The sequence below is a fragment of the Pezoporus occidentalis genome, unplaced genomic scaffold, assembly GCF_034315485.1.
Source record: "Pezoporus occidentalis ecotype Australia unplaced genomic scaffold, CSIRO_AGI_Poc_V1 ctg139, whole genome shotgun sequence".
Classification (NCBI taxonomy): Eukaryota; Metazoa; Chordata; class Aves; order Psittaciformes; family Psittacidae; genus Pezoporus; species Pezoporus occidentalis.
The window spans coordinates 1,731,977-1,758,100 of record NW_026913198.1 but is presented as its reverse complement, the minus strand read 5'-3'; the positions used below and the strand labels follow the sequence as shown (position 1 = coordinate 1,758,100).

Below are 26,124 nucleotides of genomic sequence, written 5' to 3'. Positions count from 1 at the left end.
GCACAAGGAATGCAACTGTTCAGCCTGCCGCCTTGCCTGCCAAATCAGCTAGTGCTAACAGGAAAACATGAAAGTACTGAAAATTAATAGCTGCTAAAGATCAGATTCAGTTGAAAGGGACCTACAATGATCATCTAGTCCAGATGCATGATCACTTCAGGGTTGACCAAAAGCTAAAGCATCTTATTAAGGACATTGTCCAGATGCCTCTTAAACTGACAGACTCGGGACATCAGCCACATCTCTAGGAAGCCTGTTCCAGGGTTTGACCACCCTCAGTAAAGAAATGCTTCCCAATGTCCAGTCTAAACCTTCCTTGGTGCAGCTTTGAACCATTCCTACGTTTCTGCCGGGACCCCAGGCAGAAGAGCCCAGCAGCTCCCTCTCCTCCTTTCCCTCCTGAGGAAGCTGTAGAGAGCAATGAGGTCAGCCCTCAGCCTCCTTGTCTCCAAACTAGACAAGCCCCAAGACCCCAGCTGCTGCTTACAGGACATGTCCTCCAGCCCTTCCAACAGCTTTGCTGTTCTCCTCTGGAGGCATTCAAGGGCTTTCACATCCTTCTGGAATGGTGGGGCCCAGCACAGCACACAGTGCTCCAAGTGATGATATTTACCAGTTTACTAGAACTTTTTTATGAAGACAAAAAGACATGGTCTCTCTTTGCAGTAAGGGTGAAAGGACACAGGATGTTCAAGTGCCTTCTCCAAACTTTTCTTAATTTGTAGAGAGAGAAAACCTCTGACCAGAAAGGGCTGTGAATGATCTATGTCTAGACAGTGGATAGACTGTGACTTTAGAGGGGGATGAATTGGGCAGAAATGTGCCTTTAACCATGACTCACCTTACAGGCTATTGCTTCCTAAGAGCAGAGCAACAGAGAAGAGAGGATGAAAGCAAGACCCAGCATGGCTTTCCCTGTCACAGGCTTATAGAATTTGATTGTGGTCTGGGGATGACACTGACAGTTCTTAAAAAAAGCCCATTTCATGTTCTTAAGACAATTTCAGTTGGCATTTTGCAACCAACAATGTGACCTGCTCTGCTTCTTACTTTATTGCTTAATATTTCCCACCAGAAAGAAAACTCTTCCTCTAAAGTTTCTTGTGCCCTAGTTCACATCAGTTGTTTGAGAAAATGAATGCCACAACTGAAAGAACTGTTTTGTTTAGGGCTGGTTTTTTTTCTACCCAGTCAAATCCTATTCAGGTCTGGCTGAACTATCTGAAGTATTAAATTGCCAGAATTTTGTCTGAGAAGAAAGAAAAGGCAATGTGCTAAAATAGCTGCATGTATGAACTCAGCTGGGCTCACACTGCTCCTGCCAGGGACAGCTGCTGCTTCACTAAGAACTTCTGAGACTGCCGGAGGGCAGGAGAAGAAAGAACGGGGCTAAAGTCCAGCCCTGCACAGATCCATCACTACCACTGAACTTGTGGGGCTCCAAGGAAAGGTATAGAGGAGGTGATTTTATTTTTCCTGCTTCTCCCTTGACACTGAAACTTTAATTTCTTCCTGACAGCACTCTGCCTCTTGTTTCTCTCCCAGTGACTTGGTTGGGGTCTCACAAACTGATTGAACTTTTCCTGGCGTTAATATCACTCTGCATGGATCACCTGACTCATGGCACATCTGGGAATTTCACCAGGGAGGAAATGTGCTGGTTTAATCTTCCCCATTTTGTTTCATACCTGGTTCTATTTATAGGAGACCAAGATGCCAATATTTCTACTTTTCCCAGCTGGAAGCAATGAAAGAAAAGCCTGATGCTCCCATGTTAGGATAGGGAGAGAGATAATGGGAGGGTTCATTCTTCAGTACTCATTCTCCCTCCTTGAGAGCCATTGCTTGGCCCCAGTGATCCATCCATGCCAGAAGGCTACCAAGTCCCTGAGGTTGTCAGTAATGTCTTTAAAAGTTATCTGTATGCTTATATGCTTAAATGTTATATGTTATGTGTAGTCCACTGTATGGGCCAACAACTATCAGCTCTTTCCAACCACTGCTGAAGGTTTAGAGTAGCAGATACATTGCATATTGTTTTTCTCAGTATGAATCTAGGAAGCTACATACCTTTCCTCCTCCTAGAAAAGCCTCCCCTGCAAATCCTGCCCAAAAATATTAAACTTTTTCTGAAATCTAGTATTCAGAAGTTGGAAATGCCAGATTTTATAATTCTATAGCTGGTTTCTGACACAGTTGCTATCTTTCCTCAAAGGAATCCAAACTTTTGTACCTCTGGGACTGAATGCACTGATTTTGAGTGCAGATGCAGAGCTGTCATTTTAAAGATTCTAGTGCTTAGGTCTGCAGTGTAAACAAGTTCTTCCAATACAATCAGACTTTTCTGGGAACAACGAAATGGGAGCTTTGTAGGGCTTCCACAGCGGGTGCTTACTAGGTTTATTGACAGGGGCACGGGGTCTGCTTAGTGTTGAGCTTCAGTTATCTGGCATTGGTCTGAGTAAGGTTTATCATTATAAAGATCCTCAAATCTGAGGATCTTGGAGACAGTCTTCTAATTCCTGACCAGATGTTAGTAGTTACTAAGGAGAAAAGCAGCCCTTTCTTATGAAGGTTAGTTCTCTAGATCATGAAGTTTCTCTTCTATCTCTACGTCTGCATTTCTTAGCTTTGCGGGAAACAGTACATGCAAGTGAAAGCCTTTTTTAAACATGCTTGTCTCCTGTGATGTTCTCCCTTGGATTAAGCTTCCTGTGTTATCTGTGACAAGTCTAGAGGTTCTTCTACAGCTCTGTAGTTACTGAGACTCCTAATGATGTTCCCATATCTTCTGCTGTTTCTGGAATAATTCTGTTACCCTGAATGGACCAGTCAGTGTGGACTGATTTCCCTTGGCTTCAGCCTCTCATTAGTCTAAATGGGACAACTTTACAGGGGACCAGTGAGATTTAGCAATCTTTCGTCATTGCTGGTCTGGGATATAGGTAATACAACTTTGACAGCATAAAGTTGATTCCAGGTATGCAGGATGCTCAGTCATACAGCAGGAGTTTATATAACCTCACTGCCTCACAGGTAATTTATAAGCTGTAACTCACTGCAGTAAACAGTGATGGAGATGGGTACCTTGTAGTTTGAATCCTGGAATAAGATTTGAAAGACTGGATTCCATTCCAGCATCAGTGATCATGGAAAAAGTTGCTTAACATTGTGTCTTCCTTGGCATGTGTTAAACTGTGAGGAATTCTACACTCCCATATTTTTAATAAGTGTTATACAGAGTGGGTATTTTTCCTTTTTTTGTGTGTGTGAAATGAGTTCTAACGTTAGCCAAACACCTCAGGCTTTATTAAAAGAAAAATGATGCTAATAAAAAGCCTCCCTCTCTTTTTTTTTCTTTTTTCTTTTTTCTTTTTTTTTCATTTTTTCTTTTTTCTTTTTTCTTTTTCATTTTTGTGTATGTGTGTTGTATTTTGTTTTGGTGGTGGGCGTTGTCTTCTACTAAGCATCCTATATAACTTTCAAATCTGGGGTACGTGGCTGAATTAATTTTCAGTCTGACTCAGTGCAACTATTCTGTTTCAAAATCAATAACACATAGTTATTCTATCTACTGGAATAATAATATTTACTGAATATCAAGTTGGCTTAGAAGTTCTTTGGGATCTTGAAGCATCTCCATTCTGAGCATAATACAAGCGCAAGCATATAATAGAGCATAATTTTGTGCAGGCTTACATATTGAGGTGTTTAAGACTACAGCGAGGCTGTATAACACCCCCTCCATGCAGAACCGATTAGCTTTGAATATTGCTTTCATTACTTTCGTATTAATTTGTCAGTTAACTTTGCAGCTAGCTGGTTCAAGTGCATCTGAACGAGCAGTAGAGATGAATCCTTGGGTTTCTAAATGTTTACATGTACCTAGGACTTTTTTTTTTATTTCCAAAAGGTCTGCTATGCATACACTCTGTTTCTTCAGCTTGTTTTTTTTGTAGCCATATAATGTAACTTGAACTAGAGGTTGTTCTTGTTTACTGTAAGAAGGAGTTTCACATTCTTACACATACTGTTGTACTAAATCATTCTATAGTTACATGTTGGATGAGGTCCTTCTGCTTTTGACGTAGGATGTGTATTCATGGATCATGTGTTCCATTCCTTGCATATTTTCCATGTTTCCTTGAGCACAAAAGATTTCCTTCACGCAACTATCATACAAAGTAGAATTATCTTTTACAATCTGTTATTTGTTGGCTTTGCTGCTGTGTAAAATAAAATCAGCATCTGGAGACATGAACAAACTCTTTATCAAGCTATTGTATGCTTGTTTATACCTCAAGTCATTCAACAAACAGTGCTTGTTTCCAAATACTATTCTTCATGTAATGCTCACTAGCAGATTATACCTGCTGATTAATCAGACATGTAAACAGAGTTTCTCTGGTAGCCTGCCTGCAGATCTCTACTTCCATTGTTTATATCTACTATTCCCAACACTGTCCTACTGTGCAGAATTTCCCTGCTGTTTTTAGAACTGGGTATGATAGCCATATGCCTTTCTTTCCATGTAATCTCTGTGTGTGAGTTGCAAGGGGTGATTTTGTAGATGCTGCTAGTACAGTTAGTCCATATAGAGAAACTGGTAATAATCACCTCTATATGAACTCATGAATTGCAAGTAATCTCAGAAAAGCGAAGCACAAGTATGTTCATCAGGATCAAGTAAATCTGCAGATGTTTCAGCTCATCTATATCTGGTCATCTACAAGGCACTCTTGGAACGGCAGGAATAAAGGAAAGTGAAATCTAAGGGATGAGCAGCAGGATCCACAATGGGGTTGAAAGTGTCTTGAAAAAATTGAGATATATTAGAATGTAACAATATTGCACTCTCTTGTACAACCTAACAGCCACTGACAAGGCCCTTTTTTCACAGGTCTTAATTTAGCTAAAGAGAGATGAGGGAGGAAGTGCTCCTCATTAGCACTTCCCCTAGAGCCAGCTGCAACTGCCAAGCTGCCGCACACATACCTAGGCTGTACCTGCTTCTTCCAATCAGTTAAACTTTCAGTGTTTATTGTGCCCAGACACTTTCACGTATGAAAACGGGATTCCCCTTCAGACTGCCAGAAAGTCTAACCTCTGGGCAGATTAGTGTTGAAGTTCCTGTGTGATACGTTTTCCTTTAAGCTGTATGCTATAGTTTTAAAAAGTTTCCAGCTAACAGAAATATTTCAGATAGAGAGAAACCAGTTTTTAAAAAAGGTAACTGGCAGAGGAATGCATTAGTTTTAAGGCTGCTGACTTTATTAGTAGATGTCAAGTTGATACCAGTGCAGCAGACATAGAAACACAATAAATTAGGGAAGTCTGAAAGAGAGCCTAGTAGGGAAAGAATAAATTACATGCAGAAAACTCCTATTAAGGAGATGAATAATTTAACAAGGTAGAAAAAAATAGAGTCCTAAGTACTGGGATTAACTGTATTGCTTTACCTCAGAAATTCCAGTTATTCAGAGAGGCTTTTTTAAACTGCGGATTTTATTTCAGTAAATTATTTGATTTTAAATTTAACAGCAGTAAACTGGCAATGTGATATTATCCAGAGTCATACACTGAATAAGGGAATGTACCAATTTGCTATGGGACTGCAGTGGGGTTTTGTTTTGAAAGCCCACTGAATGTGGGTGTCAGGCTAAGTATATCTCCTGCACTGGTGAAAATGGTAGGAGCTAATGCTCTTTGTGATCTTGAGAAGAAAAAGCAGAGGCTGCCACTCTTACATGATGTAACTGAGAGTTGTGGTAGGTTTCTTTGTTGAGGTAACTAAAGCTAGCTCATTCACATTTTAATTGGGAAAGTCATAAAAAGAAGTAAAAGGTGTAAGAAGTATGTTTTTCACAGGGAGATGTGGGAAGTATTCTCCCTCCTAACAGCAGAGCCTGTCATAATCTCACTGGATGGTAAGGTGGAAAAGACTATGGAGCTGATTTTGGAGGAAAAGGCAGAATCCCACCTGAATTAGTCTGAAAAAAAACACCTTAGTGTGTATATATATTCATTTATCCCTTTCATTAGCAAATGTTCTTCTCTGGAGGAGGCTAATTCTCAATCATTGTGGAAAAAAAACAGCTGGTAATTGCTTTATTTTCCTTATGATATGGCAGCGAGAAGCTGAAATTGACATTTATAGAACTTTCTTTTTCAATTTGGAGACATGGCTTGCAATGCTACTGAACTCAAGTTCCAAGTCTGAGAAGCTATTGAATTTCCTTCCAGTGTTTGTCTAATAGAATATGGGCTGGTGACAAGGTTGCCAATGGATATAGGTAACTAAAGAATTTTCTGCATCCCATAGGTACAATTACAACATTTCAAACATTCTAGGTTAAGCTGTATAACATTGCAGCTTTTAAAATATATTTGAATAATTTATTTGTATGTATGTTATCACTTTCATTAGCCCCTTTGGTTAATAAATGCACTTGTTTGGAGGTGGTTGTTTTAACGGACGTAAACAAGGTAACTGAATATCACTTTGAGTATCTGCTATAAACTGTTGATTTACAGCACTTTTTTTTTTCCTTTTTGCATAGTAATTTTTCATCAAGAGTCATTTAAAAAGGTGCGACGTTGAAAAAGTTAATGATTACTACATGTAGTGATAGACTACAGACCTGGGGAGGAGACTGCTTAGGTATGCAAAAAAGACCTGACTTGAGAGATTAAAGGCTTCTGTTTCAGTTATTCAAGTAATGGTGCCCAGCATGACGAGGGGATCCAGATGGTCATCTATGTCTACTAACCTTCTTCTGGGAAAGTATTTAAAACTGAAAAATATCCATAGAAATTGTTGAATATGGGTATCATGACAGCAAATGCTGGAGCAGGTTTTATAAAATACATTTTGCCAAGTAGATTCCAGAAACGATTAAGGCATGGATTATGCTAGGAAAGAGTGAAGGGAAGGAATATGAAGAATAACCATACGTAAAAACAATTTAAAGGTAAAGTAACCAAACCTACACGATTTCCACCCTTGTAAAATGCATAGCAACTCATCCCAAAGTGTCTATGTTTTCATTCAGCATTAGTAGGATTTCTGTATAAAAAGGCTAACCGCTCTGCTAAAAAACTGTAGCTTCCTTATGTATTAGTTTCTTACTTATTTTAGTAAATAGAAATATATCAACATGTAGAATTCAGCAGGCACATTTACAGGAAGATAGCTCTGTAAGGTCAAAATTTCTTATACTTACAGATTCCTGTATTTTTACTTGATGAAAATATAAATTTTATTTTGTAAACCAGAATTGAGAATAAATTCAGAAAAATTATTTAGCAGAAAACTTCAACATGATGTTCATTTCCAATTGGTCAAACTTACATTTCGAAACCATGGAATTTCACAGAAAGGACAACTTTGCCCCTGTATGCTCTAGTTTGTAAATCCAGGTCTGTTCAAGGTTGTTTAAAGTGTTTGTCTTTCGGTTATTATTTGAAGACACACTTTCTTGCTCCTCTTCTTATGTCTCTGGTAAATGCTATTTTCTTAAGCCTTAGGACCATGCAGTTGGCTTTCTGGAAAGGGCTGCTCATTAGTGTGCTGAACAGCCACCTGTGATCTGAAAAAAAACAATAACTAGATCTTACTCTAATCAGACTTTATGGAAGGATGTTTCACATTAAGCAGTAACATTATATCTAAATTAAGAGCAGAAGAATACTGAAACAATTGCATAGGAAATAAAAATTCAGTTTGCATAGCTTTCTGTTAATAATGTGAAAAAAATTACCACAGAGGAGGATGGCTGTTTCCTGAAAGGTTTTAGCTGATGCTACGAATGTTTGCCTATAGTACTAGCGGTCTGACTGCCAGGGAAGATGTGCCTGTTGATTGAAATTTATTCTGTTGTTTCAACAGCAGAGTTGTGATCTTTTCCTTCCTTCCTTCCTTCCTTCCTTCCTTCCTTCCTTCCTTCCTTCCTTCCTTCCTTCCTTCCTTCCTTCCTTCCTTCCTTCCTTCCTTCCTTCCTTCCTTCCTTCCTTCCTTCCTTCCTTCCTTCCTTCCTTCCTTCCTTCCTTCCTTCCTTCCTTCCTTCCTTCCTTCCTTCCTTCCTTCCTTCCTCCCTCCCTCCCTCCCTCCCTTCCTTCCCTTCCTCTCCTTTCTCTCCTTCCTCTCCTTCCTCCCTTTCCTTTCCTTTCCTTTCCTTTCCTTTCCTTTCCTTTCCTTTCCTTTCCTTTCCTTTCCTTTCCTTTCCTTTCCTTTCCTTTCCTTTCCTTTCCTTTCCTTTCCTTTCCTTTCCTTTCCTTTCCTTTCCTTTCCTTTCCTTTCCTTTCCTTTCCTTTCCTTTCCTTTTCCTTTCCTTTCCTTTCCTTTCCTTTCCTTTCCTTTCCTTTCCTTTCCTTTCCTTTCCTTTCCTTTCCTTTCCTTTCCTTTCCTTTCCTTTCCTTTCCTTTCCTTTCCTTTCCTTTCCTTTCCTTTCCTTTCCTTTCCTTTCCTTTCCTTTCCTTTCCTTTCCTTTCCTTTCCTTTCCTTTCCTTTCCTTTCCTTTCCTTTCCTTTCCTTTCCTTTCCTTTCCTTTCCTTTCCTTTCCTTCCTTTCTTTCCTTTCTTTTTCTTTTTTTCTCTCTTCCTGTTACATGCTTCCATCTCTCTCCGCAGAAGGCAATCTTAGATGAGCAGGTTAATATGTGGGATAGCTCCTCTTCATTGTTCTGTGCAGCACTTCCAGCTTTTCATAGCTAGTTGAACTTGTTAGGAGGAGCTAAGGGATTGGTTGTTTCCTTGGCTCCATTTCATAAATTATAGCCCAGCATGCACGAGCATGATTCCTACAGTTGCAGTAATCCAGAGGCCTGTCAGTTCCTGACTTTATGCATATTTATTCCTACGTCTTTTATAATATTGCACTGGAATTTCTTGTCTTAGATAGTTTGCTATTGCATCTTCAGGACTCTGTGAGTAATTTTGACTTTTTCTACTCTGTTAATTATATACTGTAAACAAGAATGCTTGTGTTTAGGAAGTAGTTCGCTAGCAGCTAACATTAGAGATTCTGTGCTGTGTGAGACCAGGTATTAACTTTGTAGCTCTTCTCTTGCTAAGGTTAAAGCTAGCTTCATGATGTTGCATGTGGTCAGTGTATTTGAGGTTCATTCATGTCTGAAACTGGCTGTGTTTGAACCCTATATTTTTTGTTAAAATATAGTAATACTGCATTATTCCTTATTTGTGCCTAATCAAGACATATGTGGCATGTGTTACATTTTCACATAGTTTGTATAGTGTACACTAGCAACTGTGGTAGAGCTGCTGAATAAATGCACATAATTCTCTACTTGCAGTATAATGAAAACCCTCCACTCCTTTTACACTCTGCTCCTGCACCTTCTCTAAATAAGAACAGACCAGTAAAAAAGCAGGGCAGTGTCAACATCTAGTATTTTAAACAGCTGCAAAGTTTAACTAACACCCCCTCCTCCCACCTTTTTTTTTTGTTTCTCCTATGGTGTTATGATGCTTTCTTCGGTTTGCAGAGGTTGTTTTTTTTTTTACCAAGCAAAATGCCAGCATGTTAGAGTTCACACGTTTGAAAACAATTTCTACTCACAGTGAATTAGAAACCAGTGGGAAACGCTGCTCAGGATCTGTGGTTTGATCAGATGGAGTTATCACAGTGACTCCCTTGCTGGTTTCCTGAAATTGTCGGGTGTTGCCTCTGTGCAACTCAAGTTTAAAACAATAGAGCAGCAGATTGAAATGAGAAATTAGAAAGCTACCAAGTGAGTGCTCTACACCTCTCTAGTAAATAGTACAAGGTCATATTCCTTGCTACAAATGACTTAATGCTGTAAATGACTTAATGCAAAGAACTTTACACTTCGCTTGTTTTTTCCACTGGAAACATCATTTCATTTTATGGTGTAACAAAGCTAGCATTTGCGGACAAATAGCTTGGGTTATACCAAGAAGTACATACTTTTTGCTAGGAGAACATAAATCTATGCTGTTTCTTATCAGCTTTCCTTCTTGAAGCCATAGCTTTTTAGATAGATTTGTGTGAGTAAACAATTTTAAAAGAGTAAATGTTCTTCAGATAGCTCACTTGCTCTTTCTAATGAATATTATAGCTTCTGGGGATATGAAATGCCTCTGTAAAATTTCTTTTTTTTTTTTTCTAGTGAAGAAATTGTTTTTTTAAATCTTCAACAGAAAATAGGAATGTAAATTTAGCAATACTGTTCCTTGCATGTCTTACTTTGTAATGCACAGGATCACACAAGATTAAAGATAGCATGACAAACTGAAAGTCAGTACAATGATGATAGCGTGCTGTTGTTAGATGTGGGTCATCAAAGTAAACTGTTTAATTCCTCTAAATTGCTTTATGAAGTTAAACCACAAAAAAAAAGTATTGGGTTTGTTTGTTTGTTTTTTCTACACAGGTAATAGTTGAGATAACTATCGCTGGTTTTACCTTACTGGCCAGGTATACTAAATAGGTACAGTATTATGTTCGTACTATAAATCCTGAATCACAGCAAATTCAACTTGCTGAGATAATAGGCACTGAGTCAGTGAATTATAGTATAAACTATTTGTTTCTATGGTATTTATGAATTCAGAAATCCAAAGTAGTTCTGTTAGATGTGAAAAGCTGGTCTCAGCATTGTTTCTCTAATGTATGTGAAACATAAGGAAATAACCTGGTTGTTAAGAGACATTAAACTTGTAGAATACAGTATTATGGTCTGATCAGCCATGTGACTTGTCATGTCTCGTGAATGGAAGTTATCTCTGCTGTGATAATTTTTTTAGTCTAGTCAGGTTATTTAGCTCTAAATATTGCTACTTTAATTTTCATGTGCTAGGAAGAGGCAACAGAAAAGAAACTTCCAAGTTTAACTGAGTTTCTTATGGCACTGTGTTTGCAGTGATCTTAAGGGGAGTAATGTGGAAAAATTGGTCCTATGCTGTATCTAAGTACGCACACTGTTTCAATACTGTTAATACCACGTTTCCAGGAGCTGGAATTGTATAGATACAGAATTCTGTAGGTAATATTTGGAAACTAACATACCACAAGCAGTGCCTACAGGCTGGATCAAAGTCCTATTGTGCTGGATGCTGTTCAAACAAGTAGTAAAAGGCAGTCCCTGCCCTTATGAGATTATGAACTAAACAGGATGGTAGGAACAGGGTGGAAATACGCACAATTTAAACATAACCTTGGGCAAGTCAGAGCAGGTCAGCAGACACAGAAGAAATAAAATCCTGGAACAGATCTGCAAAATGATGTATTAGAGATATCTGTTGCAAAAAGCTGGGCAGTGAAAGTCCACATTAAGACATCTGTTTGATCTTAGAAGCAGTACTGGTACATTCTGCTAAGGCTAATTAGGGCAGAATTAGCTTGGACTGAGCATTCTGCTACTTGCATCAAGGCTCCTCTAATTTATAGTTCAGTGCCTTGTTGACTACACTGATATGACTTGAAAGAAACTTTTTGTTTCCTATTACGTTAAATAACTATTCCAGTATCTTACATCCACTTCAGGAAGTCTAGGTAACTGTCTCTTTTTCAGAACTCTTTAAATGTTTTTCCCAGTTGTTTTGTAGAGAGTCTCAAATTGGCATCCATGTTTAAAACATGCCAGAGTCTTTTCTCTATAAATGCAAGGGAAATTAACTTTGTAGAGAAGTCAGCCCAAGTTACAGTTTTTATATAGCACCTACCTTAGGTCATACTGTCCGAAACGTTTGTATTGGTGTTTGGTCGAACCAGAAAATAATCAAGTGTGTTTGTCTGTTTAAATGTAAGACTGATGTGAACAAATGCTTTACATAATTTGGAAGAGCTTATAAAAATAACTAAACTTTTTCCTTCCTTCCCTTTAAACTTGAAGGTCTGTTGCTTTGCCAGTGAATTTTCAGTTGAGTTCAGGTATCCACGTCAGCAACATAATCTATATAAACACTCCAACATGCTCTGGAAAATATTTTTGTAAATATTTTCCTTTCAGATATTGAAACTATGTCAGCTCAGTACGGCAGCAGAGTACTGGCTGCAGGTGCACCCTGCATTGTATCTATGTTACAGTCTCCTGATGGGCATTTAATTGCAAGCCATCTGCAGCTTGGTAGAAGCATTTCTTCCATTGATGTCTCTGTGTGCCAGATGTCACTTGTGTGAAGAGCCATCCATCCCAAAACACTGACAAAAAAATGGGAGGGACACCCATAAAAAATGTGCCCACCTTAGCCACTGGACACATTGTAAGCCTGTACAAGTGGTGGGTTCTTCAGCAGACAACAGACAGGAGTAGTCTTACAAAACACCAGAAAGGCATGAGCATTGCTTGGTATGGCAGTTAGCCCAAGGCTTTTACTTCTGCTAATAGTTCATGGCAGCCATAGAAACTAAGTACAGGTCAAAATTAGTGGGTATGACAGGGCCTTCTGTTGCTTTTGGCATGTATTATTATTTGAATGATAACATTGAGTGACTTTGGGTGTGACACTGCTTTTCTTAGAAAGAAAGCCTTTTTTGCAGATCTTAAATACTTTGGCTTCAAAGAATAGTGTACCAAGGTGACTGTGTTATGGTTTTATGCTATAATCTGTCATGAAAAAACATTGAACTTATAAACAGAATTTTAGAGTTCAAGAAAAGAAAAAGAATTTTGCTTGGCCTAAGGTATACTGAAGTTTTTCTTCTCTCATTTTGCATGGTCAATTTAAATTTCTAAATTAACTATGCACTACAGAAAGATTATTCCAGAGTCTGAAAAATAATTAACTAGATTAAGATAATTTTTTTTTAATTTTCATTCTTTTTAAATGGAAGGAGTTTTAGTTTCTTCCTGGCTGATCATTAAGTGTAATAACAGTCATGGGAAAAGTCAAAAAAGTGTAATCACATCAAGCACAATAATGTATTATACCCTCTTAGAACAGCATAAACATGTATCTGTGATATCTGTGTGTTCTGGTAGATCACACAGCAGTTTGAAAGGTGTGAAGCAGAGAGAGAGAGGAAAGAAAGAAATCTAGAAAAACAAGTGAGTTCCAATCACATTTGGATATAGAAGGACAGCAAAGGGAGTAAGTGGGAATGTTGAAGTTAAAATTAGTTGTTCGAATTAATACCTTCAAAGTATCTTGAAATTTTTGGTTTATACTTTTAAACAAAGTATGTGACATAATTTGCTTTAGAGGGGAAAACAAAAATCCTCCAAGTTGTTATTAATGAACCAGCTTTTGGCTTACTTGTGTCATTTTGCCTTTGCAGTCGCTTTCTCTAAAGAGTTGTGCAGTGAACATACTGATACTAAAATATATTTCAAAGAAGGATATATTGATGTTTATAGCAGATGTTCATTGTGTTGTATTCATGTGGAAAAGGCCTTAAGCAAGAATGGTACTGTTTGATTGCATATATTTGCATTCTCAGGATCAAGGACAGGATTGCTTTGGTTTTGTTGTGTTAGCATTCAACTTTTGTGCATCTGAAAAAGTAGTACTTTGTTCCTGTGTTCCAACTTGCTGTCCTTGATGAAAAGTATTGCTGCTCAAAGAAGAATAAAGATGTATTTACATTTTCAGGCAGTCACACAGATATTGTCCCCAAGTAGCACAGCTACCAGCTTGTGTACAGAGAACACACTGTTCTTTTAGGGGCTGGGTAGAAATGCTTGGTATGAGAAAGAACGGTGTCTTTTGCATGAAATAATTTGCCATCAAGTTTTACCTCTCATTGTGATTTTGAGAGCTAGCAAAGCTCAGTCTTGCCATAGTCTGGAATCTGAATTACAGCCTGTGGATAATCTATTTGTTTTCTTGATACATCATATCTTCAGTATGATCTCATCTGTATCTCCAGTTCTGACAAAACATTTTGAATTTTCATGGTTGGAAACTATAAAGTAAGAACTGTAGGTATAATGGTTTGTAGGTTGCCAAACTAAAAAATTGATTTATTCCAGTTCAGTAATGGATTTGAAAAACCAGAGAAACAGCTTTTTCTGTGTTAGCTGTATGGAACTAGTTGTGTGTACTTTTTATTTTTTTAACGTGTGGAAGACAAATTTTATTTGTGCTTGATATGTGTTTGGAAGTGGTCTGAGAGCAAGTTAGGAGCTCAAGTGGAAGAAGGTGCAAAGTGGCTTTATGGCCTGTGCCAGAAAAGGATCTAGATGGAGTAAAGGGACTCTGCTGTGTAAACTGAGCTGGCAAAGCTTGAAAGCCATTTTAAACTCACTTTACCTTGAAAAACAGAATGTTGAGCATATAAAGAATGTGCAAGGCATGAAATATGATTAATTGAATCTATGTTTATTCATGATTGTAGTTATCCCAAACAGTTCTCCTTGTGCTCATTCAATCTTAGAATTTTGAAAATGTAGGGCCTTACTTAAGTTCCTTAATGTAGTTATCTTTAGGGCATTAAAAAAAGAGATGGCATGCCTGAGGTATTTATGATGATACACCCTCAAAACAGAGTGTGTAGTTGTAGATGCATAAAAATTTATATGCACAGTTAAAAGTTTAATTTTGGTGATGCTGATTTTGCATGCTGGGTTTAAATCTTAAACACAAGAGTTCACTCAATCTGTACCCAAACATTTTTATTTTTTTTTTCTCTAATCAATATTTAACAGTGAAGGAGTAGAAATGCAGTCTGTCTGTTCTTGATCTTATTATCCAGGGATCTCATCCTCTCTAAGCTCTTTGAGATGTAGGCATTGATGAGGGGGGTTATACTTCCATTTATTTACAGCCACGGAGTCTGCACTGATTTCTATCCTTCTGAGAATGTGTTTTCTACTTCCTTTACCCTCAGTCATACGTATGGTGACATCAAATTACTGTGGTGAGTAGATGTGTGGGCGTACACAGAGAGAAGCTATAAAACTCAAGCTATGCTTGAAACCTCTCTTAAAAGTTAAACCAAACACTGGATTCGTAATGTTTGCACGTTTTAGAATCTGGGTGCTGTTTGCAGCGTCTGGACACGGCTCATACGGAGGTTTGAACAGCTGTGGCTCATCCATTTAAACAGATGGTAAGATCTGTGATGTCCCAGGCATTTGCGGTGTGACGTGGTGTCTGGCACAAAGGCGTTTGTACATCCACCTATCTCTGAGTGTTCAAAAGACTGGCATTGCTCCAGCCTTTTGGTGTGCAAAATTGCTAGCACTGTGCTGGCCTTGGACTGCAGGGACATAAAATCTGTTACCTGCCTCTGTTATCACCATATGGGTGCTTCCTACCAAGACACTCAATTATGAAGAGAGTTGTTATCGCTGACCTTTTTTTTTTAATGCATTCCCATGCACTGGATGTAGCTAGCATGCGTATAATGGTAAGTGAAACAATTAGCTGAGACTTGAAAAGGCCTGTTATCAATATGCTGTGCATGTCGTTAAACTGAGAAGGTATAGGAACATCTACCTAATGCCCTGTTAATCAACATAATGCTGGGGGTGGGTTTATTATTAGTTAAAAACTATCTCTCTCTTTGGTAAGCGTCAGGTGCTCTGATGTTGCCCAGTCATTGCAGCCATTTCCTGAAGCTTTCTCACAGGAATTAACACTGAGGCCCTGTATTCAAACATTCAAATTGATTTGCCTTGTCATGTGCCTAGTTGTGAGAATACTGATTTGTGAGATAACCTATGAGAAGAGATAGTCATAATGCTGGTTGGTGTTCCTGAAAAGTGCAGTACGGACTACTTGAATGGCAGCCCTCTAGTGATTTTTTCATGTAAGAGGAATATTGTAAGATAGCATTTAAAATCCACAAAGAAAGCAGCACTAGAAAGGAGCTACCTCAGTGTTAAGGGGCTATCTGGCCTTTTATGTCCAGGTTTGGAGTGCGATAGGAAAATAGAGCAATAGTAGAAAGGAAAAAAGGCATTTTCCCTAGGGCATTTGGGAGTATTTGTTGGTGTAACTTGGTAGGGAAAAGAGTATGGGAAAAGGTATGGAATAGCCTTTCCAGAAGCCATTGTGTGAAAATCCAGGAAATGTCTACTTTTATAATGCCTTGGCCTGAGAGATTTGAAGGTGGTTCTTCATGGCTTGAAGATTTGCTTCTTCTGGAGATGCAACAATAGCTTCTTTCTGAAGCACAACCCTTCTGTGCCGTTTTAACTAAAGCAGAGTTGTTTGCTTTTGGATATTATTTCCTCCAGCTTCAGCTACAGACTCTTAATTCTGTCTCTTAGTAAGTTTTACTGCAGCTTAAGAGGAAAATATCGCCTTCAAAGTCTATTATTAATCCGTGATAAAATCATTAGAAATACTTTCCAGTCCTGGCTAAGATTCTAAGTTTTTTAATGTAATCCCTAGGTTTAGATAACCTTGATCTCTAAACTATACAAGCATTAATTTAAAAATTCCTCTCTTCATTGTGGTTGCTTTTCATCCTCTGAATTTCTTCATGTCTCGCTGCAGTTTCTACTTTCAGAATTTTTATTAAACAACGTAATGTGTTGTAATAGTGTTAAGATAGCCTATTCTGTAAAAAAAACATTTAATTCCTTCTGTACTTTTTCTTCCTGGAACCTTCTTTTCTGCAGTCACAAATTGCTTCAACTTGACCACTAAAAGTTGTAACTGCACTTTCCTGATAGTAAGCAAAGTCTGGGCTGTTATGATTTTTTTTTTTTTAATGGAAGCTGTTTGCAAGACTGCAGTTCCTTAATAATGCAGGGATGAAATTCACTATGAACTTGAGGCTATGTACCCACCTATGTTATGCAGCTCTGCATCCCATGGCCCTAAATCATTTGAGGCTTCATTTCTTTATTTACTCCCCCTCCTCCACCTCCTTTGTGGAAAGTATCTAAAACTAAGTTGATATCATGCTTTCCTATAGAAAATTTCCTGCGGGTGGAATTTGTATAGTATGAAATGTGATATAGCATGGTGGGGGTATTTAAGTGTAAAAAGCCAGCCTGGGACAGTGAAGAGTGGGAGGAGAAAACTCTGGTAAACCCTTGTCTGTTCTTCCTATCATGAGTGGCCCTTGCAATCTGCTAGCTTTCAAGACTGTGCCAGCTAGCATGCCCTGTCCCATGCTAGGCAGAACAGTCAGTACTGCACCAAGTAACATCCATGGTTCCCATGGTGGATCAGTCATCCAGGGTTCCAGCTTGCATCCCAGCCACATTTTTTTTTTTGGCTTTCAGGGGTACAGATCTATCCTTTGTGTTTACTTCTTTTTTTGTCTGGGTAATTTGGGTAACTTCTCAGCCTGCTTCCTGTACAGGCTGATCAGCTTTGTGGTTGGCTCTTTGCTTGCTCAGGAGGGTAGGTCCTCGCCAACTGAGGGCCCTCTAGTTACCTAATGAAGGGCCACTCCCTGAAGAAGATCTACAGGTAAGCGGAATTCTCTCCGGAGCAGGGACTGCACATGCTTTACCTCCAGCACACAGCCTGGGACACCTGCTGTGTCCTTTGTACAGGGATTTGTACGTTTGAGCTGTGATGGCTTTGGGCACAGTCTGCAGCTAACATGAGTGATGCCAATGGTGTGACTCCAGACCAACCCCCTTTCCTGCTTCACCCGCTTTGCTTACAAGTGCTCTGGAAGTTTTCTGCTAAAAGGCTTAAGAAAACTTTCAAACACTGAACTTAGTCTTTGTCATGGGAAACTGCATCTAGGCTCACTAGGGTGTTTTCATTTACAATATATCAAGACGCCACAAAGAAACAGCACAAAACATTGTAAAGTATACAAGAAGTTAAGATAATGTGTTTCAGTGGAATGAACTACTTGAAATTAGGCACTAATATAATCCTTCGCTGTGTTTGGTTAGTAATGCAATTCACAGACTTCCAGTAAAAAGTCTGAAAAATACAACTTTCCCCAGATTTTGTAGCTTGTGATATTTTTGCACTAAAGCCTATATGTTTCGCTGTTCATCATAATGGTAATCCATAGGCAGCTTAGTGTGCAGGGATTTTTTTAAGCATCTTGTATTTGCTTTTCTTATTGATTTGCTCTACACCATAATATGTCTGACTATCCAGTACTACACATGTACTTTAATTTGGATATAGTTGCCCTCTCCTGTGGGAGAGGGGGGAAGGGGAGGGAAATCACGCTGCTTCAGGGAATCAGTTGATGTGTGCACAAAATCACAGTTCCAAAATCTGGATCGATTTCTTAGGAAATCTGAAATTATAGAACAATGTTGCTTGAGAGAGTTAATTTATGAATAGGCAGGTTGTGAAAATATAAACAGATACACACACTCCATATATCACCAGGTGAAATTAATCTGACCCTGAAGCTACTACTGAAGAATTGAACTGTACAGGTGCCACTTTGTGTGTAAATTCTGGCTGATACACACAACAAATATTTTCAAGTGTGCTATACTCTCTGATGATCAGATATTCACTAACGAATGAATTAAAGGACAGCTGAATTGAGAGGCAAATCATGTAATTAAGACAGAATGGCAATTTATAGTAATTTATTGGTTTTATTATTATTCTTTTTTTCCCCTAGTTGCTACTTAAACTCATTTTCTCATAATTCAGATTTGTAAGGGATCAGATGTCAAAAAGTAATTTTGGAATTCAATTACACTTTTATTAATAAAATCCAGTGAAACAGCTTATATAAGACCATATAAATCATCAAATTGCATAAAGCCTATTTTAAAAGGAGTGTAGTGCTAAAAGCATTTGTAACATTAATCCATTCTTGAAATTACATTTTAACTTGATAATTCTAAAAGCCTTAGATTTAAACAAAGCCATCTTCATGGTAAAACTTTATGTGGGACTAGATTTGAAAGAAGCAGAAATATAAACCAGCACTGGATTGTGACGTGTCATGCAGCTGGTCCCCACTAATTTCAATTTGGATCTTTTAAATCAAAATTCAGGTCACAGAAAACATATAAATAGAAAAATTCTAGGACTGCTGGTTCCAGTTACTCCTGTACAGACGATTCATTAAGGGAAAGGGAACGTACATGCGCAGTGGTTTAAGCTGTATTTGCTGCCTTGAGGCAATCTCCTTTATGGATACTGGAATTCTGGATTCATTTTCACGCTTTCTGGGGGATCATTTTTCAGCCTTCAGAAGAAATGGCTATGCAGAGAGCTTATTGCTGCCTTTCAGTATATAAAGGTGGGTTAAAAGAAAGACAGAGAGAGGCTTTATACTAAGTTCTGTAGTGATAGGACAAGGGGGAATGGCTATAAACTGAAAGAGGAGAGATTTAGATGAGACATTAGGAAGAAATTCTTTACTGTGAGGGTGGTGAGGCACTGGCGCAGATTGCCCAGAGAAGCTGTGGCTGCCCCATCCCTGGCAGTGTTCAAGGCCAGGTTGGATGGGGCTTTGAGCAACCTGGTCTAGTGAAAGGTGTCCCTGCCTGTGGCAAGTGGTTAGAACTAGGTGATCTGTTCAAGGTCCTTTCAGACAGAAACCATTCTGAGATTCTGTGATTATAATCTGTTGGTTATAGCTGTCTCTGTTTCTTCACATATCTCTCCTTCCTGTACACCAAACCAGTCCTCACCTTCAGCAGCCTCTCCTATATTTTGCTGTACCAGTCTGTGGTAGGTTTTCTCCTCTCCTAGCTAACTACCCATGTTGATTCCTGCTCCTACTTCCTCTTCTCTTTTTCCCCAACTTGTTAGCCTCTCTATCTCAGTCTTTTCCTTTTCTACCTATATACTTTCACTCCCTGATATATTACCATAGTTGCTTATGCCTTGTAGCAGCCTCACATAAAGCCAAAATCAGTCTTGTAATAGTGAGGAGAGTTGTGGTCTTTAAGGTAACCTGTACTTGCCCTGTATTTGGGATGTCAGACCACTATGACTCTCCAGCTGTAGACATCAATTGTTCATCCATTTCAGTCTCCATGTACTCCAGTATAACATAGATGTGACACCTGCAGGTGCTGGGGCAGAACAGAATATAATCAATTGACTCAAGTCTTCCAAAAACTCAGCTGCAGAGCTTGGTCCATGTAGTGCATGTGTCAATTTGTATTTTTTTTTATCCTTCTTCTCAGAGGTTTTATTATTCAGGAACATTTACAGGGATAGCTGGAAGCACATCCCTGTGTGCTTTATTTATCCAAATTTTCCTTTTATTGACTTCTCCAGATTGACTGAAATCTGTGGCTAACTTGTGTCCCAAAAAGTTCAGTTTGAAGTAAACATCTGTTAAAGGGAAATTTCACTGCAAAGAAATGAAGCTTGACAAAAATTGTCAGCAACTGAAAAAAACGTTCATATGAGAAGAAAAGTAAAGGAATTTTATCTAAGAGGTGTAGCTAGAGGGCAATTAGCAGTCCTTATCCCATGAGCCTTGTGCTTGTATCCTCAAGGATAAGACAGATATTAGTCTCCTCAGAGAGCAGCAGGGAAGGAGGGCTCGTGGTGCTGCTCAAAGACACGATGTGGCTAGGCTAGATGCTGGCCAGCTTCATGGCAGTGAACCATGGCAGCTGTGGCAGTATTTCTTGTCTTGCTTCCTCCTGTAGCTGGGAGCTGGTTTACACAGTTTTTCCTAAACTAGAACAGTTGTGCATTGTGGACTGACAAAAACATATCTGTGTACCAGCATTAGCCTGACTTGAGATGCAGATGACCATCTGGACCCTGAATTTTTAAAAGTTTCTTCCCAAATCAGGAATAGCACTCCTCTTTTGCTATATATGTGTCTGGTTTTAATTACATTTCCTGGGCAGTGTGATGCTGATATATACAAAGCAGTTTCTGCACAGTGGGAAATTTTTCACTATTGATACAAATCTATTTCTGAGAAAAATGATACTTTTAATCTAAATGTCATTTTAAAGATTTGCTAGACAAACTCAAATAAAAACATAGACTAACTCAAAAGTGAATTGAAAAATATTTTTAAAAGCTTTACACAGGCTTTTCAGAAGAAATTAAAGTTTTAAATTCAGGTTTACGGGTTCAGATCCTTAAAGCAAAATATTCAAGGCAGTTTTACAAAGGCTGTGTAAAAGATCATTTTATGTAAATTATGTAGATTTTATGCTAAGTACCATTAGTTTTATACTTGAATTATTTTTGTTAAAAAAATACCAGGAAAAAAATCCAAGATAATACTTTCTATTTCTTACTTTAATACTGAGTGAGTAGAGAAAGGAAAAGATTTTGCTATTTCTATCATAGAATTTTTAAAATGTAGGCTCTTACTTAATATTAAGCTCCTCAGAGTCATCATTTTTATAGCAGGAAAAAAATAAAAGGTGGTTTGCATGTGGTATTTATGATGATAACCGCTCAAAACGGAGTTAGTGGGTACTTGTAGGTGCACAAAAATTTGCATACACAAAAATTTGTATGCGCAATTTAAAGTCTAATTTTGGTGATGCTGATTTTGCATGCTGGGTTTAAATCTTAAATACAAGAGTTCACTCAATCTGTACCCAGATTTTTTTCCTCCCTAATCAATATTTAACAGTGAAGGAATAGAAATGCAGTCTGTCTGTTCTTGATCTTATTATCCAGGGATCTCATCCTCTCTAAGCTCTTTGAGATGTAGGCATTGATGTGAAGGTTTGCAGTTCCATTAATTTGCAGCCAGGGAGTCTGCATTGTTTCTATCCTTCTGTCTCTTCTTTCCTTGCCTCATGAGTAAAGTGATATAGAAAAGAAGATGGATTTGTATGAGAATGCGTTTTCTACTTCCTTTACCCTCAGTCATACGTATGGTGACATCAAATTACTGTGGTGAGTAGATGTGTGGGCGTACACAGAGAGAAGCTATAAAACTCAAGCTATGCTTGAAACCTCTCTTAAAAGTTAAACCAAACACTGGATTCGTAATGTTTGCACGTTTTAGAATCTGGGTGCTGTTTGCAGCGTCTGGACACGGCTCATACGGAGGTTTGAACAGCTGTGGCTCATCCATTTAAACAGATGGTAAGATCTGTGATGTCCCAGGCATTTGCGGTGTGACGTGGTGTCTGGCACAAAGGCGTTTGTACATCCACCTGTCTCTGAGTGTTCAAAAGACTGGCATTGCTCCAGCCTTTTGGTGTGCAAAATTGCTAGCACTGTGCTGGCCTTGGACTGCAGGGACATAAAATCTGTTACCTGCCTCTGTTATCACCATATGGGTGCTTCCTACCAAGACACTCAATTATGAAGAGAGTTGTTATCGCTGACCTTTTTTTTTTAATGCATTCCCATGCACTGGATGTAGCTAGCATGCGTATAATGGTAAGTGAAACAATTAGCTGAGACTTGAAAAGGCCTGTTATCAATATGCTGTGCATGTCGTTAAACTGAGAAGGTATAGGAACATCTACCTAATGCCCTGTTAATCAACATAATGCTGGGGGTGGGTTTATTATTAGTTAAAAAACTATCTCTCTCTTTGGTAAGCATCAGGTGCTCTGATGTTGCCCAGTCATTGCAGCCATTTCCTGAAGCTTTCTCACAGGAATTAACACTGAGGCCCTGTATTCAAACATTCAAATTGATTTGCCTTGTCATGTGCCTAGTTGTGAGAATACTGATTTGTGAGATAACCTATGAGAAGAGATAGTCATAATGCTGGTTGGTGTTCCTGAAAAGTGCAGTACGGACTACTTGAATGGCAGCCCTCTAGTGATTTTTTCATGTAAGAGGAATATTGTAAGATAGCATTTAAAATCCACAAAGAAAGCAGCACTAGAAAGGAGCTACCTCAGTGTTAAGGGGCTATCTGGCCTTTTATGTCCAGGTTTGGAGTGCGATAGGAAAATAGAGCAATAGTAGAAAGGAAAAAAGGCATTTTCCCTAGGGCATTTGGGAGTATTTGTTGGTGTAACTTGGTAGGGAAAAGAGTATGGGAAAAGGTATGGAATAGCCTTTCCAGAAGCCATTGTGTGAAAATCCAGGAAATGTCTACTTTTATAATGCCTTGGCCTGAGAGATTTGAAGGTGGTTCTTCATGGCTTGAAGACTTGCTTCTTCTGGAGATGCAACAATAGCTTCTTTCTGAAGCACAACCCTTCTGTGCCGTTTTAACTAAAGCAGAGTTGTTTGCTTTTGGATATTATTTCCTCCAGCTTCAGCTACAGACTCTTAATTTTATCTCTTAGTAAGTCTTGTCCTGAGATTCTGTGATTATAGTCTTGTAGTTATAGCTGTTTCTTAATCTCCACATCTCTCTTCTTCCTGTACACCAATCTAGTCCTCATCTTTGACATCCCGTCCTGTAATTTTCTGTGCCATTGTGTGGTAGATGCAATACCAAGTAGTACGTGAAAGCACTCTTTAGATATTTTTGTTAAATATGACAGATATTCAAGATAGTTTCCCTGATCTAGTCTCCAACAAAATTCAGTAATGAATCTTCCTATTGAAATGCACATCAGAGCTGCTGAAAGATTTATTTTGTAGTGTGTAGAGCTCTTTCAGCTGCTGAAGAAAATAATTGGTTTGTTCAACAACTGACCAGTGCTTATGACACTCCAAAGTCTTATGTGTTTTTTAAAATTGGATTTTTTTTTTTTAAATCACATTCTCTATCTTGCTATCTTCTGTATTACAATAGGGAGAATCACAAAGTAATTAAGGCTGGATGCCAGCTCTGAAGATCGTGTAGGCCAACCACTTGCTCAAATTATTAGTGGTTCCCCAAGACAATGCCCAGGCAAGCAGCTTCTGTACTGTTTCTGAACAGTTTATTTATAGTCTTTTATTTTTTCTACTATCAAAACATATTTGCCTTTTAAGTCAAACACCATATGAAAGTGCCTATCATAGTCTCTTCGCCCAGGATAGACTTCCTTGAATGGAAAAATATTTTTCTAGATGACTTCGAGCTTGATCTTGTCCCTCTCACATGAGGAACACAAAAAGCTCTCAGGTTATTAAAAGTAAATTAAGAAAACCAGAAGTGTCCCAGGGCTTGCCCAGTTGTCACGAGCAGCTGTTGTGAGAACAGCATTATGTCTACAAAATAAACAAGGTGATTCACAACAAATAACAGGGGGTCTTGACTTGGGCCAGAAAAAACTGGGGGAAACAGAAAAGAAAAAGAACATGTATCCAAGTTTACTGCCGAACAGTTTGTAGATTAAAGGTTATTTTCATTAAGGCATATACTTGCAGAAGGAGCAGACTCACTATTTGGTGACAGAATGATAAAAGCCCTTCAGATCTTCATATGTGTTTCGATAGTAAAAATACACATTGCCATATTGAGAAGAATGGAATGGTAAATACTTGGATATTTACCTATGGTGGAGTGTGAGCACTGCCTACCTAGTTTGTTCTTTATTTGCATTCTTCTTCCTTTATTGAATGTTTATGTATTGCACAGATATTGGCATTTCTAACTTTCAGATTAGTCTCAATGCAACCTTTGTATAGATATTTGACTATGCAAAAGAATGAGGATCTAAAGGAAGGAATGTGTGGAATAAATCTCTTGCACAGTAGCATGTAGTGTAAATACATTAAAATATTTTTTATGTGATTACATTTAAAGGTACAGATATTTAGAATCTGCTGTAAAGTAAAATAGGAAACCAAATGAAGGGCTTTACTAAACACCATGATCTTTTGAGATGTCTTTGGCATGAAAAGAACTAATTTGTTGAGAGCAAATCAATGTCCTGCAGGAATGCCTCATATCATCAGGTAGTTTCCTCAAGCTTATGAGTTAATTCAAAAATACTTGGCACTGTCAGTGCCTCAGCTGTGTTTTGCCAGAATATTTTGCAGGAATTTTTTTCTTTTAAATGAGACCACTTCTCCTGCTGCCCAAGTGTCTCAGAGGGCTCACTGTAGTGCTGACATGATAATAGACAGGATTGCTTTCGTGCTTAGATGGCTGATGTTCCCCTCAGTAGAATAGCCTTCACAATCTCTCTGGGCCATGTGAGTCTCTGCACAGTGGCTCTCACAGTAACAAAGTGTTTCCTGATGCTCTGGAGGAGCCACTTGTGTTTCAGTTTGTGCCTGCTACCTCCTGTCCTGCCACTGGAAAGAGCCTGGCTCAGTCCTCTCTGCACCCTCCCTTCAGGAATGCCTTGAATGAGATTCCCCCTGTGCTTTCTCCTTTCTGAACTGAACAGTCCCGGGTCTTTCAGCCTGTCCTCCTCCAAAGCTAGGTGCTCCAGCACATGAGCCCCCCTTACAGAAAGGGTATGTTGCTTATGTTTGAGTGGGTAGATGTTCTCCAGGAGCTCCTGGGCCTTTTCTGCCAAGCTGAGAGGTCTCAGCTGCAGAAACGCTGCCCAGGGGACTTGCAGGCTGCAGGAGTCCACTGCCTGCAGGGCTGGGGGAGGCTTTGCAGGGTGCAGGGCAATAGCACATGGGGTACCCCAGTGTTATAAGTGGATCCTCTTGTGGGCATATGTGAGGCTCCTTGTGGGCTGTCTCAGAAAAGGACCCATGGTGGAGAATAGGGTGGGTCCCACTGGCTGGGGGGAAGCTGGTAGGCTTGGTAGTAACTGCTTCTCTACCCAGCAGCCTATCTCAGAGTGATCAGTGTGATGCCATCATAAGAACACAAAGGACTGCTTCTCTCCATCTCAGTAAAATTGCCTTGGGACCAGTGACCCAGTTTAGCTGAAGCCCAAGGTATACAGAGGTGCTGGCTGGTTTTAAAAAGTATCATCTCTTGGGGACAGCTTGGCCAAATGCCCCTTTTTTCAGATAAAGTATATCTGAGCACTGTTGGTGCCTGCTTTGTAAGTTAGATGTACTGTTTTCCTCTAAAACAATAATTCCAGAATGGAATATGTTGGAAGGGTCCCCTGGAGGTCTTCTTGTCCCCCTCCCTGGCTCAAGCAAAGTGAGGAAGAGTAGGTTGCTCAGGAGGACCCAGCAGGGACAGGGCTCTCATGGCACCTGGACTAGCAGGTCTTCAGGACTTACTGCTGGTCAGAGGGTTTGGACAGGCCTGTGTTAGTGCTTGGAGGCATCTGAATGTTTACTGGAGCCTGCTTTTGGAGTGCTCCATGTGCAGAGGTCTCAGTACTACCATACTGATATGGAGGATGTGGACCACATGTGGCAGGGCAGGGCCTGTGGCTGCTCAAGAGCAGTGAGGTTGGCACCATCACAGATGTTCCCCAGAGGTGTCACATGGTTCAAGTGAGGATGGCAGATGCACCAAAGTAGGAAAGCCCCTGCCTCAAAGGA

At 39.1% G+C, this 26,124-nt stretch overlaps 1 protein-coding gene across 2 annotated transcripts in view; it reads left to right on the top strand.

Moving 5' to 3' along the window:
- The first annotated feature begins 541 nt into the window (after nucleotides 1-541).
- LOC134159024 (cAMP-specific 3',5'-cyclic phosphodiesterase 4D-like) overlaps nucleotides 542-26,124 on the top strand; it is a 201,790-nt gene continuing 176,207 nt past the window's right edge. Inside the window, exon 1 of one of the 2 annotated variants that reach the window (XR_009962994.1) lies at nucleotides 542-1,450. The gene's annotated coding sequence lies outside the window, so the exon portion shown is untranslated. The remainder of the gene's footprint in view (nucleotides 1,451-26,124) is intronic. The other variant, XM_062609533.1, reaches the window with a different exon arrangement.